Below are 18,326 nucleotides of genomic sequence, written 5' to 3'. Positions count from 1 at the left end.
ATGGCACAAAATAGATACCCCAGGAAGCCCCAGCCATTCCAGCCCAGCCACCCTCACTGTACTCTGAGACTGTTGCTGCCCTGCATTCCACCACTCCAGGTGTTCTTTTCTGTCTTCCTGTTCCTACTGCTGACAAGGCATGTCCACCCTGGTCCTTTGTGAGGCAGTTGCTGGCCACAGAATCCTACCATCTTCCCCAGATTTGAGGAGAAGGCAGACACTCCATTTGGAGAATGACATACACCCCATTCCCACAATGCTTTGGAAGATCTCAGAAGTTTTTTGAGGGCTTTCTAAATTGTCATGAGAACGGGACACACTCTTTGGAGAACAGCACATGTGATTTGGAGAAAAGCTTGCACAGCCTTGGGAAGAAGACCTGGCATGGTCAGCAGCTGCCTTGTATAGCATCAAACTGAGAATGCCTCATCAGCAGTGAGAGGAAGATAACGAAGTTCAACTGGACACAGTGAGGCCTGTGGAACATCAGAAAGCAAAGGCAACTGGGGATTTGTGGTGCTGAGGTGGCTGGTGGCAAAATAGACCCTGTGGCAGCATTTCTTGGTGGCACCAGCAGCCTGGGGCTGAAGTAAGAGCTGGTAGTGGTACCACTTGGTTGAGATGGCTAAAGACTCTGGGCCTCTACAGTACATTAGTTGCAGTCCCTCTGCTCTTACTGACAAGTGCCATTGTACATGGCAGAGAAAATGGCAAAGATGGGTGGGGGAGAGATAGGTGGGTGAGTGGAGTTGAAATGTCCCTGCTTGCCCAGTTTGCCTAAGTGTGCTGCTAAGAGCCCGTATTTTGATCACATGAGTCTACAACAGCTATAACTTCGGAGACCAGTTATAAGTCATTTTATTCTGTTTTAACTTTGAACAGTCAGTGAACAAATTATTAAGTCGAGGACTACCGCTATATCAAAAAAGTCTTTCCTATATATGACACTGACTTTTGTTAGTAAGATGTAACCTGATCATGCAGTTGGAGAAAGCATTACAACCTCTCCCACTCCCATTCTCTAATGCTTTAATACTTTTTTTTTTTGCCTCTGATACCTCTGATACAGATATGATGCTCTTCTGTTTTCAGTGGATTGGATCTTGATCAACTTAGTCATCCTATAGTCTCATTGCTTCCATCTGAAATAAAGAATAACTAAAAACCCAGATTATTGGGGGCAATATGCCGGCCCTGTAAACTGCTTAGAGAGCACTATACCTCTCTAGTGTAAAGCAATATGGGGCAGTATATAAGTCTAAGTGCTATTGCTATAAGTATCAGAATCAGCTTTGTATGAATAAATGCTTGGGCTGAGCAAAAATGCCTTTCCATCCTATTTGTCAGAAATTATTTAGTGCAGGGTGACAAAAGGGGTGGACAGAAAAAAAGAACCAGAGGCATAGTGAAGTAGGATTCAGTTTTGTCTGAAATTCTTTATCCTTTTTGGGGGTAGAATAATTAGGGAACTGCTTTGGCCATTGCTAGCAAAAATTGAGGGATGTCTGAAAATGAATATTTCTTGAAAATGTATCCCCTTTTTGTAAAACCCCAAATACAGGTGGCTGCTATCCCAAAAAATCTTGCTTGGTCCAAAATCACCGAGAGTTTTCCCAAACGCTTAAGAAGATGTAAACAGTGATTACATTTCTGACTTACAGCTGCAATGAGGCCCATTAATTTAGCTCTTCACCCCTAGGTTCTTCTGGTTTCTAGATTTTAACTTGTGCTCAATGTGTGGAAAATTGAGGCAATTTCCTTGTGCTGGGAATCCACCATCTCACTGAAACACTTTAAAAAGATGATACTGCCACTGGGGAATTTGGCTAAAGTATTAAAGCTTCTGTTAATTTCATTACTCTTTAAGGTAGTGTTTAATGTAAATTAATGGAGCTGCGAACATTCAGGGCTATGCAAAGCCCAAAGGTATACGTGTATCCCTTTTTTGCATAGTTTTATATGGAAAGTATTTTAAGTTTAAAATGTATAAAATTGTATGTTTTTTTATTAAGGCTGAAATGTAGCTAGAGGAGATAAGTGTTTCAATTGGTAAGAACCTGCTTTTTATGCCTTCAACTGCATTTCCTCAAGTGTAAGTAATCAATTACATTCTGGTGAAGGGCAGATATGTCACTGGTGGCCGAATAAATTGTTGCTGTGGGAATTCTGATTAATTGGGAGGGAATGCACTTAAGACCATCAGACAAAAGTATTGATGTAGGAACAAGAAAGAGAAGCAGCCTTCTGCCAAATTGCCAATGGCCATTCTGACAGGGATGATGCAAATTCAGCTTCAATATATTGGCACAAGGTTGTGAGTGGCTGTGCTGAAAGTATTTATCGCATTGTGGTGGCTTCAGACACAACTGTGGAATCAAAGCAGTGTCTATTGCACAGCAATTTAAAGTTTTCCAAGGTAAATTAGGTGAATAGATTGTTCCTGAAACAAGGTGGTTGAGGGATGGGAGTGGAGAAGAGATTCAGGAGGCAGAGACATTGTCAGATTAAAACTATGTATCTTAATTTAAATAGCTCATAAATTAGATGTGGTAGCAATGCATATGCTGCATATCTGTAGCAGCTCTGTATTAAATCTTCATTTCCGTAGAATTATTCTTATTTTCTCTATCCACAATGCCAAAGGAAACAACAGCACTTAATGGTTTCTTTGTTGTTGTCAACTGAGTTAATTGTGGGATTGCAATTTCTAGTGAATCAGCTGGCATGTACACACAAAACTTAGTTAAAGTAATATTTTATTTTTGGATTTAAGTAATGTACTTTATGATCAATAAATGATTATATCAGTAAATGATCAATTTCATTTGAGAGTAATGTACAAAACAATTCAGACAATGAGAGTATGGAAAAACTGACTGATATTAGATGAAGTAATTCTATACTGTAATAATAATAATAATAATAATAATAATAATAATAACAACAACAACAACAACAACAACAACAACAACAACAACAACAACAACAACGGCCTGCAAGATATATTTTGAAGAAAGAAGAGAATATGTTCATTTGTACATGAAGCTTGCCAATTCCTACTGAAGCCAATATTGAGTAAAATAGCTGTAGAATATAAACAAATCCATTGAAAAAAAGAGGTATAATACACTGATACACATATACAATCCACATACATACACAAAAGCATACAAAGCAAACCTTGCTGAACTGTCAGTTGAACTAGCTCTAAGGAAGCTCAACTATAAGGTAATATATATTCTTAATCACTGTAATACACTAATGCAAGACTATTAAAACTAACTCGGAATATTATATATATATATATAGGTCTTTGGTTATTCGGGTCTTCTCCCACGTAAAATTGGAAGTGTCTTGGCGACGTTTCGACGAAGTCTCATTCGTCATCATTGCGCCTGGAAGCACGAAGCCGAGAACACCAGCCTGAAGATGACGAATGAGACTTCGTCGAAACGTCGCCAAGACACTTCCAATTTTACATGGGAGAAGACCCGAAACTTTTTATATATTGATTAAATGTTTCATGTAAAATTTGTTATCAGAAAATATGCACAAGGGGGGCAAGTCTTTAATTATCCTATCATGCTGATTGCTTTGAAGCCAGTGGCCGTTATTGCAGATGGCCCTGTAATGATAATCTTTCACTATATGAAACATCCACCTTTTAATGATTTTTCTAGAAAAGATTGTTCTGGCTGGGTTGCTTCTCTATGTGATATACAAGCGAGTGACACCAAATATATATCACCTTTCTGGGGTGATACTCCTTGGAATTGGTCTCAATAAAATCTGAAGAGCCAAAGATAAAAGTGTCCTTCAAGTAAAATTCAGCCACTGGGACTCCATACACATGTGCTCTTCTGGTTGCCATTGTCTTCTTCCAGGAGGCTTTTTCAAGCACCAGGCCTGGCTTACATCAAGTACTAACTAGTTCCAACCCTGTTTATCTTTTCCAGATCAGCCAAGGTAGTCTAAATGCTGCCATCCAATGAAACCACTTCTCAAGTCTCTTTTATTACTTAATTCTAACACGATAGATAGGGGGAGGGGAAAGGGGGGCCAGAGAGAGGGGGGGAGATGGAGTGGGGGAGAGAGAGAGAGGGAGAGAGAGAGAGGGAGAGAGAGAGAGAGGTGTTTTCCTTAGTTCCCAGCTTAATCTGCTATAAATCTAGTTGGTTCCAGAATATAGTGTTCTGTAAACAAGATACTCTTTTATTGATTTTCTGAAGGTCTGTCATTGCCTCATTTCCCCTGAAGGCAATTTTAACATCAGGTTCCATGCTCTTTTGAAACTTACAATCTTTTCAGAGTGGTTGGGACACTTTACAGTGAAGGCAAAACTGACTTGGCCTCCTCAAAATCTCCAGTGGAATATCACTTAACTAGACCTTTACCAAGCATGTGTTAGTAGGATCCAATCCTGTGTGCTACCAGAAAGCTTATACTTTAATTGCCCCGATATCATCTTAAAAGTTGTCATTTGAAGTATAGCTGAGAAGTCTCCTAGTAGTCCCCTATCTCCCATTAGAGTTAAAACCTGTGCTTGGCATTGGGTGGGCTGAGACTTTTGTTCACCTTTAGTGTAGTTTACTGTAGAGCTCTGGAATACAATTTTTTAAAATAGTTTTCAGGATTTGGATTTTACTAGTTTCTGCATTGTCTTCTAATTTCAAGGTTGCTTTGAAATTCTCTTTTATAGTTAATATTAAAAAAATCTTTTAAATAAATACATGACAAATTATAGTTTCCAAGGTCCCTGAATAAAAAAGAACAGCACATTCTTATTATAAATTATGGAAATTTCTGTAGTCAGAATACAGGTTTGCTTTATTGCATGAAAAATAGCTAACGCTTTTTCTTCCCAACTTATGCCTGGAACAACTTGCTGCTTGCTAAAGTATCCTCACCTGCCTGTGAATTTACACTATTGCTATTTTTAAATAGTCATGTAACATCTTCTACCTTTAAATCTTTACATTCGTTGTTAAAAATGTTAAATGATTTTTCTTTAACATTATAGATTTTTCATACATGTTTCCTAATATGTTGCGTTCTAATATTCCTTTTTAAAACCTTTTGAATTCTCAAATATTTTGGAACAATAATATTACTTTTATTTTAATAAAAATCTAAATGTTTAAAAACAAACCGAGAGTTTTAAAATTGATTATTAATGATCTCTTAACTATAGGCTGGGAATGGTTAATGTAAATTCATAGCTCTGTATAAAATAAGCATGTTGCTGCTTCTGAATAATTCCAGGACTAAATCACACACAGGGTCTGCTGCCTTCAATTTATTACATTGGCACAAAAGAATAAAAGCCCAAGAAGTAAAGATCAGGAGAACTTTCTAACCAGGCTATGGGTTAGTCAGGAGGAACAAGTTAATTTAGATATTATATCTAAATAATACAGGTGAAACTCGAAAAATTAGAATATTGTGCAAAAGTTCATTTATTTCAGTAATGCAATTTAAAAGGTGAAACTAATATATGAGATAGACTCATTACATGCAAAGCGAGATAGTTCAAGCCTTGATTTGTCATAATTTTGATGATTATTGCTTGCAGCTCATGAAAACCCCAAATTCACAATCTCAGAAAATTAGAATATTACATGAAATCAATAAAACAAGGATTGTACATAGAACAATATCGGACCTCTGAAAAGTATAAGCATGCATATGTACTCAGTACTTGGACTGGGGCCCTTTTGCATCAATTACTGCCTCAATGTGGCGTGGCATGGATGCTAACAGCCTGTGGCACTGCTGAGGTGTTATGGAAGACCAGGATGCTTCAATAGCGGCCTTCAGCTCTTCTGCATTGTTCAGTCTCATGTCTCTCATCTTTCTCTTGGCAATGCCCCATAGATTCTCTATGGGGTTCAGGTCAGGCGAGTTTGCTGGCCAATCAAGCACAGTAATCCCATGGTCATTGAACCAGGTTTTGGTACTTTTGGCAGTGTGGGCAGGTGCCAAGTCCTGCTGGAAAATGAAGTCAGCATCCACATAAAGCTCGTCTGCGGAAGGAAGCATGAAGTGCTCCAAAATCTCCTGGTAGACAGCTGCGTTGACCCTGGACTTAATGAAGCACAGTGGACCAACACCAGCAGATGACATGGCTCCCCAAATCAACACAGACTGTGGAAACTTCACCCTGGACTTCAAGCATCTTGCAGTGTGTGCCTCTCCATTTTTCCTCCAGACTTTGGGTCCTTGGTTTCCAAATGAGATGCAAAAGTTCCTCTCATCAGAAAAGAGGACTTTGGACCACTGAGCAACAGACCAGTTCTTTTTGTCTTTAGCCCAGGTAAGACGCTTCTCACATTGTTCAGGAGCGGCTTGATGAAGAATACGATATTTGAAGCCCATGTCCAGGATCCGTCTGTGTGTGGTGGTTCTTGATGCACTGACTCCAGCCTCTGTCCACTCCTTGTGAAAGTCCCCAACACTTTTGAATGGCCTTTTCCTGACAATCCTCTCCAGGCTGCGGTCATTCCTGCTGCTTGTGTACCTTTTTCTTCCACACTTTTCCCTTCCACATAACTTTCTATTAATGTGCTTTGATACAGCACTTTGGGAACATCCAAATTCTTTTGCAATTACCTTTTGAGGCTTTCCCTCCTTATGGAGGGTGTCAATGATGGTTTTCTGCACAACTGTCAGGTCAGCAGTCTTTCCCATGATTGTGGTTCCTACTGAACCAGACTGAGAGACCATTTAAAGGCTCAGGAATCCTTTGCAGGTGTTATGGCTTAATTACTGTAGCTGATTAGAGTGGGACACTTTGAGCCTAGAATATTGAACCTTTTCACAATATTCTAATTTTCTGAGATTGTGATTTGGGGGTTTTCATGAGCTGTAAGCCATAATCATCAAAAGTATGTCAAATCAAGGCTTGAACTATCTCGCTTTGCATGTAATGAGTCTATCTCATATATTAGTTTCACCTTTTAAGTTGCATTACTGAAATAAATGAACTTTTGCATGATATTCTAATTTTTTGAGTTTCACCTGTATATGTAGCTATTATAAATTTATGTATATTTAGAACTGCTGCATTCTTGCAAATGTTACAAGTACTGATTGTAATCTTTAGCACCATCAACTTCTGTTGGTATGTCAATGATTATCGTGTCTCATTGATTTTAGAATTATCATGTTCAGCTAATGCCAAGACTTGCCTACAGAAAACCTGTATGTGGAGATACTATTAAAGATGTGCAAAATAGAGCAGGTGGACTGACCTGGAAAAACAAATTGTGTATATCAGCCATACTTAGATATCTTTTCTGGCTACCGATTTGATTAGAGAAGATTAGATACCATCCACTTCTATAGTCATCAGTTTCAAAACAAAAGCGTATCCATACATAATTTTTAGCCATTTTATGTAGCAATTTCTTGTTGATTGGTATAATTGATTGGTTGCACCAGATCTGTTGGATGGTACAGTATAACAATGCAATAAATGATCAATAGCTGGACAGAAAGCTACTTTCCAGGCTTTCAAACTTAACAGTAGTTTGAAAGAGCTCTTCACAAGGTTCTTATCTTGGCACACTTACCTTACTGAACCTTAGTGATGTTCTACTCAGGCTAGAACAGCTGAAATTGTTATTTAATTGCTCATAATCCTCTGACATTGTTGTTGTCATAGCTTAAACAGAATAGAGCTGGAATGGATTTTGGAGGTCTTTTAGTCCAACCCTCTGCTCAAGCAGGAGACCATATACTATTTCAGATAGGTGGTTGTCCTGTCTTTTCTTAAAAACCTCCAGTGATGAACCACCCACAATTTCTAAAGGCAAGATGTTCCACTGCTTAATTGTCCTCACTGTTAGGAAGTTTTTTCCCCTTAATTTCAGGTTGCTTCTTTCCTTGATTAGTTTAATTGATTCTGCTTAATTAGTTTCCATCCATTGCTTCTTTTCTTGCCTTCTGGTGCTTTGGAAAATAAGTTGACCCTCCCTCTTCTTTGTGGCAGCCCCTCAAATACTGGAATACTGTTATATGATAATATGGCTTCAGGAGAGCCTCCACGTTTTCAAAAGGAGAGAAAGGTAGGGGTTTTTTTTCCATAGCTATGGGATACTCAAGTATCAGGATCTTGATGCCAAGCATGAGGAAAGACCAAGAACAACTATAGTGCTTTATCTCCTGCTACAGCAATGATTTGAAAAGATCTGATCCAGATTTGAACCACCTTCATGATGGTGAATGATAATGCAGCCCACCATCAGCCATATGATCTTTATAAAGTATCTCATTCCACTGTCATCCCAGCCTTCCCCGATTATTCAGTCCAAATCACAATATAAAAGTAAGAAGTTAATTTTGCTTTTGGGAAGAGCAAAACACCTGACTGTCTGGAATTCAGATACTGGCACAATGCTATCAGAGGCAATTACAGACTCAATTGCCATATTCATGTTTGATGTGATAGAATGCAGTAGGATGTGGATTTGCAGGAGGGAAGGATACATTCCAAAGGACTAAGAGGCAACTCATCCCAGATATTATGTGTGAGAGAAAGAGGATGAAGACAAGACTTTGTCTATTGGTGTAAAACAATAAATAACTCAGTTTGGAAGAATTGCCATATTCATTCTTGGTTTTGGATCTGACATTTGATACTTCTCCAAGATCACCAGACAATTCTTGTCTCTTAGAGTATGATGGACCTGGAAAATACCCTTTCTATTTCTGCTGAATGAACTGGCACTGAAGAATTTCTTCTATGGGAAGAATTGGTAGGGTTTTCCTCATCCTAGGCTTATTGTTTATTTGATAGCTCAGGCATCATATAAAAAAACCTGCACCTGGGGCATAACATCTTTATCTCCCTGCTCCATGTTCTTAAGAAGAGCTGAACTGTATAAACCATTTTATAGCATTTATATCCCTTCCTGTAATTTCAAGTGTTAGCTAGATAGGACCTAAAGCCAATGTTTTGTACAATATGACATCTGCCATCTAAAGCATGAAGGTCCATGAGTTCAATTTCTAATAGAGGGTTTGAACCACAGAGAATAACTTCTGGCCGCTCAAATATGATGATTCTAAATAAGGATGAAACCAAAAAAAGTGCTGCCTGGTAATCCCTATAACTAATTCTCATACATATAGTTCCTTTGGAATTGGATGAAACCTGCACGAGGGATGCAGGGGTATTGTTGAGTAGTATTTATTCTTATTTGTGCAGAAGGAGCAATTAGAGATAGAGAGATAGAGATCAAGGATTCTAAAAAAAGATTATAGGATTTCAGAAGAAAAAGTGTAGTACTTGTTCTTAGTACTTAGCATTATGTGTGGAGCAGGAAAATATATTTCTATTCCTCCCTCCATTGTTTTCTGGATATAGTTTGTTAGAAAATATCATAGTTCATAGAATTGAGTATGAGCAGAAGGAAAAAGAGTTAAAGGGGCGCTATTTGAAGCTGTGTTCCAACTGAAGGAGTTTTCTTTTGCAGTGATCTGATAATCTAACAATTTTTCTGTTAGGGTTGTGAAAATCCTCAAGCAAAGCATTGCCATCCCTCCTTCCCTATTTCTCAGAGGGAAGTGGCCAGATGACTTTCTGTTGTTTGGCTCTACAGCCCTTCAAAGTCTCAGTCTAGGAGAATTTTGAGAGGAACCACTATCACAGGATTTTCCTAGAAAATCTCAGATACCTAGCTTCAGCTGGCACAAATCTCTTCATGAAGCATTTAGAGCTGAAGCATTGTATTGCCAACAATGACAATGATAGAAACAAAGATACATACAGATGCTGCAATGGACATACATTCAAATTAATGTTGTAAGACTAAACCAACTTTGGGATATGTGTGAGGGAAGAAGAAACATGGCACAGTTTCCATATATAACTAAGCTTCAGAACGAACTCAAACAAAAAATCCTTAAAAGAATAAACATTGGATTGCTAAGGAAGGGGCTTTAAGTAACTAGTATCTGGAATAAGAAAGGACTGTGTTACAACAAAAAATAAGAAAAATAAGCCCAATCACCGAAGCTATGCTACACAGTCCAAAAGAGAATTATAAAGGAGCACAGAAGAAATTTGAAAGCAAGTTAACATATTTGAGTATACACGGTATTCCCCCCAAAGCAATACTTTAGGAAAGGCCTAGTAAAATGTTTCCTTATGATTGAAATTCAACTTAATGGTCACAAAGCTATGCTATCTCTTCTTTTTCCTCCCTCTTTTTAATCTGGGAACATTTTGGGCCCACCAATTTTAAGTTTTCAGGAGATATTGCCTTTCCTATGGCTTTTGAATCTTAAAACGCTCACAGACCACAGGGAGAATACAGATTTACTTTGAACAATTCCGGGGAAATTTGCTTTGCTTTAGACAAATCTCAAATCTTTCTGATCTATTTAGCTTAAGTTTCCTCCAATCTGATCTATGCTCCTGTTTTTAAGATGCATTTCTATCTGGATTGGGGCCTAATTTTGAAATTGAAAGGGCCTTACTTATTTTATGGGGTGATGTTTTTCAACAACAACAAAAAAAGATAACCGTAATAGTTACACCGGTTACAAAAATAGATATTAAAATTGCACACAGTTAATATTTTGATCAGGTTAAATATTTTTTTTTAAAAAAAGTTGCAAGCTTTCAAGTTTCTTAACTCTTCCTTGGACAAAATAAGTCAGAAAAAAAGTAGAAGGAGGCAGATATTAACAACAATTTCTAAACCAGCTGCATTTTTAAATGGAGTCTTAAGTGAAAGCCTTAAGGAATGCAATGTGGATATTAGCTGACATAGAATAGTACACAGTGGTTTTCAGTTACAGCAGGAGGTCTCTAAATATTTCAGGAGGAAGATAACCATTTGGCTTTTTAAAATTCTTGTTTATGTACTTACCAATTCCAGCAGTTAAAACACCCATCATCTCTGTCTTCTATATGCAAGTACAGAATAAGGTACTCTCTAGATTAGCAAAACTGGAGATATTTTAAGGCGTTAGTCAGATGCTAGTTGAGTAGGAATACCTAGACAAAAAGTTAACATTCAAATAGTAACATCCCAACAAAAAATAAAAATACTTCTTTCCTTTCCATAATTCCATTGCAGAATATCAAGATGCAATATTCTTCACATAACAAGTAATAATTTTTTTTAAAAAAATATATGATTTTCTTTGGTCTCTCAATGTCTTTCATTATCCCTGATGATCACATTCTTCTTATCTGATTGGAATACTGTATTGCTGTGATTTGTCCTCTAACAATCATTTTCAAAAGATGGGACTACTTATTGTTTTGCCCCTTTGCAGTTCTGCTATAGATTTCCATAGGACTCTTGGGGCCTAGGGTTGCGGGGTGTCTACTATTTGAGCGGACAGTCCACTTTTTTCACATTATGTCCACTATTTTTTTTCACAAAATAGTGGACATTTTTTTTATTCAAAAGCTTTATGATGAAATGGTACGTAATCTAAAGCTGTACAGTCTAAGAGAATAAGGATAGGAGAATTGCGTTTTGTCTTTTTTTTCATAAGTTAGAATGAGACAAAGATTGAATGCTCATTGCAATAATCACATTTTACACAACAGCGCAAAAAATGCATTAAAGCAGTTATCTTTTGATATTGAAAATGTAGTGCTGAAGGTTTTTGCCGAATTTTCGAATTCTGCGAAGAAACGAGAAGAGTTGAAATCATTTTTTGAGTTTTGCGAGTCAGGATTCCATGAAGTTTTGCGCCATGTTCCAACACGTTGGTTAAGTTTGTTTAAAGCAGTCGAAAGACTTCTTTTAAATTGGATACCTCTAAAATCGTATTTTATTTCTCTTGGATCTGATGAGTGCCATAAGGTTATCTGGAACCTTATTTTGGATCAGGAAAATGAACTCGCAAAGGACGATGAACCAACAATTTCAGAATTGTATTTATATTTCACACACTTCTTCATGTCAATAATGCAAGATACCCTACTGAAGCTGGAAAGCAAGAAAATTCTTGCATGTGATCTTCACATTATCATGTGTAAGCTGCGTGATTCTTTGCAAAAAAAATAGGATGAGCAGTTTTTTGGAATGAAAGTTTTATTTGCCTTATGTAAAAAACATTTGCCTGAGAATGCCGTGCAAAAGTTCAAGAAAGAAGCCATCAACGTGTATCAAAGAGCCATTGCGTACCTAGAAAAGTGGTATAATTTCACTGATTCAGTATATGAGACGCTAAGTTATTTCAATCTAATTGATCGCAATAATCCTCCAACTTTAGAAGAAATGATGAACATCTGGTTATTATCACCATGGCGAGAAGAACTTCCACCCAACACTCTCTTCGATGAAATTTCTGCCTTAGAAGAAGTTTATGTTCATCTGCAGGGCGATTCATCCCTTGATAAGTGGACGTACTTTTTCAAGAAAGAGCCAGCTCCGAGTTTACTGAAACTGTTCCAGTATTGTGCATCAATTCCAGTATCAAATGCAAACGTTGAACGAATTTTCAGTGTCATGAGAAATTTGTGGACTGATGAACGTAACCGACTGCTTGTACCATCAGTTCGAAGTGAACTTTGTATATTTTTTAATATTTCTCAACATTGTACTGAAATTAAAGAATTATTCCTTAAACACAAAGAATTGATCAAAGCTGCGTAGTCAAATAAAAAATACACACAACAGCAAAGTAAAATGTAATTTAATATTTTACATATTATTATAATATATTTGATGTTTTGAATTTTAAGTAAAGTGATTATTTTAATACGTGTTAAAATGTTTGTAAGAAAATATATAATTTAATTGTAATTTTTTTAAAAAAATTTTACTACTTAATACACCCCCCCCCCCCGCTTGTCTGCTATTTTTTGGAAGCAGACCTGGCGACTCTACGTCTTACCTCTCATGCTGTCTGGAATCTGTACCAAAGCCTTTGGGTAAACTTAACAAGGAGTTCCAGGGTTGGATTAAATGATGTTAAATTCTTTAGGCTGGGATCACATAACATACTATTTTAATCAACAGCAAGGACAATGATATGTACAGTTACTAACTAGTGCTGACTTAAAAAGGGACATTTATGAGTCATATTAGCTCCCACCAAACAGCCAAAGATCCAGTCAACTATAGATCAGTATTCATAATACAGGACACATGACTTCAAGATACACAGAGCTCTAAGGCAGTTTCCTTTAAATGTGTGCCCCTAGATTGTTGTATTGCAGCTTCTGTCAGCACCGGGCAGCATGGACAATGGCTAGGGATAATAGTAGACCCAATCCCTGGAAATTAAGGGACCACAGTTATACAGAGAACCTTTTTTTTACATTTAACCTATGATTACCGATCTATATCCCAAAGGTGCTTTTTCATCTTCAGAACTGAAAAAGCTTCTTGGATGAGAAGCAAAACATCTTCAAGGAAAAACAAAGAAAGTCCAGTTGTCTCTTTAAAAAGCATCTTTGGGACAACCATGACCTGGATGACTGAGAATCTCCATAGACACTTACAGATCTATAAATCCTAACTGGAAACACCCCTCATACAGAGCTATCTTTTTCTGGGGAAAAAAACAAAACAAAATAAACCTGTATGCCATTATTTATTGACATGGAATCTTTCCTTTGTTAAGAAAACAAAAATTCACAACATGAAAGTCTTTGTCAAACAATAGTGAAATGCCTTACATTTTTAGAGATAAGACTGTTCCAGTACCCCTAAATGTCTTGGATAACTGCCATAGTAAAAGAAATTTGGATTATGTATCTGTATGAGCATGTTTATGTGCCAGACTGTCTATACAAATGCCTGAAGAATGACCTCTCTTTCCAGATTTTGCATTGATTAGTTTTTGTAAGTGTAAATAATTTATTTGGGAGATTTAAGACCACTTGATATGAGAGAGAAAAAGAATTAGCAGAACTGGTAGGCAAAGTGTTTTGAGAAATGTATTTTGTAAAGGTTGTTTCAGGAAGTCTCTCTTTCTATGTTTTGAAGTTTAGTTTAATGTTTTTACATTTATTTCTTTAAAGACAATAGATTAACCAAAGCATTAAGTTGGCACCATTGACTGTTAATATTGTGACTAGCTGAGCTTTCAGTTTCCCATTTTTTGTAGCATTTAGTTTGAAGGCTTGCTTTTAACATTCTGGATTAATGAAAATTCGTGTTGGTGAATTTGTTTTCAGTTTCTGCATAATCTCTTCATAAAATAAATGAGCCTTGAACAAAAAAAGTACAAAAGACAATAAACTGATGAAAAAAACCAACAACAGTTCAAGACTAACTTTTTAATTACGTTTTTAAGAAAATCTGTTTCTTTATGAAGGAGGTACTAAGTGAAAATCCCTGAAGAGACTGAAGACATTTGAGATTTTTTAATATATAGACACTCAGCTATCCTAGCATGAAGCTGGCCAGATGTCTTCAACTTTCATGATGCCTGGCTAGCATATCTAGAAATAATGGAAATTGATGTGAAACACATTTGGAGGCACCAGCTATTGCCCACAATCAATTTATCAAAATATAATTTCATATCTAAGAGAGCTAAAAGTTAACATAACTATCAAACCAAACTGTGGGAAAGTTTAGGAAAAGGTTGCCATAGAAATGATTATAGCTGAATGGATGGATGAGGATTGGACAAATTTCTGATGCCTGAGATTTCAAATTTGTAGGAATTTTTCTATGAGTGGATGTATGCCTCCTGGACTAACGGACAGATTAGAATACAACTGTCCCTTTTCTCTCATCAAATCTGGGCGGGGGGTATAGTTCTCCACAAGCCATAATTTTTAAAACATGAAACCATTTTGAACTGTGCATTTGCAAAAATTTGAGAAAATGAACTAGATTCATTCATCTTTCTTTTTCCCCTTTTCTCCTGTTTGATGGAACTGGAAAAATAGAATAATATGTCGAGAGAATGGGGAATAATTTTCCTTATTCTTTTCATGGACACTGGGAAATACAATAGAAAGAAAATGAAAACTCTCCCAGTTATTTCAGCCCACTCCCAATGTCTATTTTTGTCTTTAATCACCAGTTATGCTGCTTGTTTCTCACCATTATATGTTGACCCAAACTAACCTTTTGCTGCTGGGCTTGTTAGATATATTAGCATTCTGAATACTTATTCAGAATGAAGTAGGGGAAAAGCCCTGTTAAAGCTGAAGAATAACTTTTTCTAATACTTAATATACATACCTTTATCACTGGAGTATGAAAACTCCTAATGTCCAGGTGTTGGCCTTTTAAAAAAAACTTGTACAATTTTATACCCAGAAAATAGTTTCATGCCAATTTAGAGCTATTATATTCTCCATCATACATTTTTGCTGGTTCTGAAGAGATTTCTTTCACCTCAGCTCAGAATCAGATTTTGTGTGATCAGTTGCAGTAAGCATCAAGAATCAGGGGAAACAAAATGTCAGCCAGTTTCTAAATGAGGATTAGGATGTCACCACCAATTTCTTACACTGAACCAGGTCAAAACCCTTAAATAGAAAAGGGGCTGTTAAGCTGATAAGAATAAACAGGGCAGCACTTCGAAAATAATCTCAATGAGTTCTATAAATTATACATATCTGTACCCACAGATTTAAGTAGAAAAACAAAAGAAAATGGGAAGTGTATAGTTCCATCAGTAACTAAATCTGCGGATTGTCTCAGATTTTCCAAGATGAAGTTTATGTGGATGTTTATAGCAGCAGCCACACCTCACAATCTCAGAGGAAGAAGTAAAAAGAGGTGAGATGCCCTCAGTTCTCCTAAGAAGACATCCCTTCAGGTTCATGCCCTCTTTCATCCATTATAACCAACTAGGAGCAGTCATTCTGCAAGCAAAGAAACAAAAGAAAATGGAAAACTCAAAATGACCCATTTTGTGTTCCTCTTATGCTTGAAATGAACACAGTGCTGTTCTGTCCCCCCACCTCACATAGGCAGACACACGAGCAAAAGATATCTACCAGTAATTTATTTTTACAAGCCGACCTGAATCCCTTTAGCAGATAAAAATTCTGGCAGCTACTTTCCGAATGCCTGCCAAGTTTCTTATCACCTCTAGAAACAGGAGTCAGCGTATCTGTAGTCCGTTGCTGGGGCAACCAAGAGTTCAAAGAGTAGTCAGAAGTCATTCACAAAGTCCAAGCCTTAAGTCCGAAAAATATCCCATCCGAAGCTCACAATATGCAATTTTTGTCCGTCACAGAGCCTGCAGAGCAACCCCACCCACTTTTATCCCCTGTGGCGCATGGCTCAGTGACTCAGCAATCTCTGGCCCTTCCCCACCTCTTCCTTTGCTGCGCACACCTCTCCCTCTGACACTGCCTGGGATCAATCCAAGATTGATCTTCATCACTCCCTATTAGTGGGTGCCCCGACATGCTTTCCTCCTGGCCTTCAGCTGGAACCTGAGGCGTTGCCAGAAAGGAGGGTCCTGGAGAGGGATGCCTTGTCAGTTCCTCCCCATCACTTTCAGAGTCATCTTCCTCCATGAGGACAGGCTCGGAAGCCGGAGTCACAACAAATGCAGTCTAAATGGTGATTGTTAGAACTTTCTGAGATCTGGTATTTACTGGTATTGGCTTGTCTCCCCAATGGAGCATGAGCCATTCAGAGGCACAATAGAAAGTAAGGTATAAAAATAAAATAAATAATATAATAATAATAAGTTACTGCTCTTTTGTCCAGGCCTGTGACCTTCCCAAATGGCTATTGTGCAACTCAGAATGCTGGGCTAGATGGGCCCATGGCTTGCTCCAAGAGGATCATCATTGGCTCTTATACTAACCACCGAACATAGTTTTGAACATTAAAAGTAAATGGGCCAGGGATTCTTGGCAATTGCAGTGAGCTTGGGTTTATAAAGACAACTGTAGGACTGAAAAATAAAAGACTAGATCTAAAGATTAAAAGAAATTGATTGGTCTCCGGGAAAGGATGCTCTAATTTAAACAGCATTAGCTTTTTTTTAACTGCTGTTGCTTCTTTGGAAGAAATCAAACATTTAAAGTTAGTATGGAAGCTTCTTCCTAGCAATTAAGTCTGTAATACACCTTTAGGGTAGGTATGCACCAGTCCCAATTAACTCCAAGTGTTATGGATATGGAAGTAGGCGATGACATTTGCTTCTAGTGGTAGGACTTGGATGCAGTGTGATATCTGAGGGGGTTGTGATATCTGAGGGGGTTGTCTTCTACAGCCTGCCCTTGAGGCATCAAAGTGTGTCAGATTTCCAAATGTGCTCTGTGATGAAAACAGGAACAGATGGGGGTTAATCTTCAATAAACAAATTGTTCCATGAGGCGCATGAGGGAACAACTCTATTTCTTTTTAGACCTCTCTCCCTGGCAAAATGTAAAAAAGTCCTTGCCTTGTGCTGAGTCTAAAATTAGGTGGCAAGTAAGGAATGAAGACATATGGGAGACAAAGGCAGAGCAAGCAGGATGATCCTCCATAAATAGCTTTCTTATACAGGACAGGTGTATTTTTTTTCTTCTTCATTGAAGGAGGCAGATGAGGATGATGAAAAAATAACCTGGGCTTTTTGTTACTTAACTGTAATGCTCTTTAAATACAACATTTTCCCAAAGATTAGGGCATCTCCATACCATTACTTGGCTTATTTTTCTATTGTATCTAGAAATGTTTTATCTCATGATGTTTGTTTGAGGAGATGAATCCATTTCTTTCTCTGGTTTATTTGAAATAGCAAAAAAACTGGTATTTTGGGGTTCTGTCAGTGGGGTTCTGTCAATATTTTGGGTGGTCTATTTTCCCATTAGTTTGACTGGTGCTGCCATCTCCTAGGTTCAAGTCAAGCATTAATCTCTACCCCTACTGTCCCTATACTGAGGTTCAGTATCTTGTTCCTGTAATTCGTCTTTTGCTCTCTGCATTGTTTATTCTCCCAGTCCAACTAATCTCGTCACTTGCATTCCACACACAAAAGAAATAAAATAAAGACTGCTTCTCTACTATTCCCTTATTCATGTTTTTTCCACTATCTGTGTATATTTGGCTGGTGGTTTGGAATGGGAGTGAAGAGATTTTTGTGACTCTAGGGTCAGTTGAAACTCAAGGGGCAAGTCATTAATTGAATGATGTTATTTACCCTCTACTGTTAATCAGCCAGAAGGGAAGACAATATGCATTGACTAATTTTCTGCCGGTTCCCTGCATCTCAAAGTCAGCACAATTCAAGATGTTCAGCAGTCAGTTTCCCACTGCTTTGTGAGAGTTTGGGGGATGGAAATGCTGAAGCTATGGAGTTGCCCTAGGCAGGGGGTAGGCCTAGAATGCCTTTATAGCAATCAAATAGTTTTACCACATAAGGTTGCCTACCCTGGGCGCCAT

The sequence above is a fragment of the Pantherophis guttatus genome, chromosome 3, assembly GCF_059756535.1.
Source record: "Pantherophis guttatus breed Tessera chromosome 3, ASM5975653v1, whole genome shotgun sequence".
NCBI classification, from domain to species: Eukaryota; Metazoa; Chordata; class Lepidosauria; order Squamata; family Colubridae; genus Pantherophis; species Pantherophis guttatus.
This window is presented reverse-complemented; position numbering follows the sequence as displayed.